Genomic DNA, 262 nt, shown 5'->3' on the forward strand with positions numbered 1-262 from the left:
TATCACACAGAATCAACAATTATGATTAAATAGTGAAATCATACAATCAATTATGCAGCTGACATTTCAGGTTGCCAAATATTTCAGGAGGACGAATATTAATCCTAAAGCGTACTACAAAATAATTTTTTGCAATCCACTTATCATTTTCGACAGTTCTCGAATAAACCATTATGTTTCCTGAGCTTTATTACGTTCATGTAATTCAAAATTCAAAAGTACTTGCTAATCATGATTAACACAAAACAGAGTGCACACATAT

This window comes from Penaeus monodon, chromosome 30 (assembly GCF_015228065.2).
Source record: "Penaeus monodon isolate SGIC_2016 chromosome 30, NSTDA_Pmon_1, whole genome shotgun sequence".
Taxonomy (NCBI): Eukaryota; Metazoa; Arthropoda; class Malacostraca; order Decapoda; family Penaeidae; genus Penaeus; species Penaeus monodon.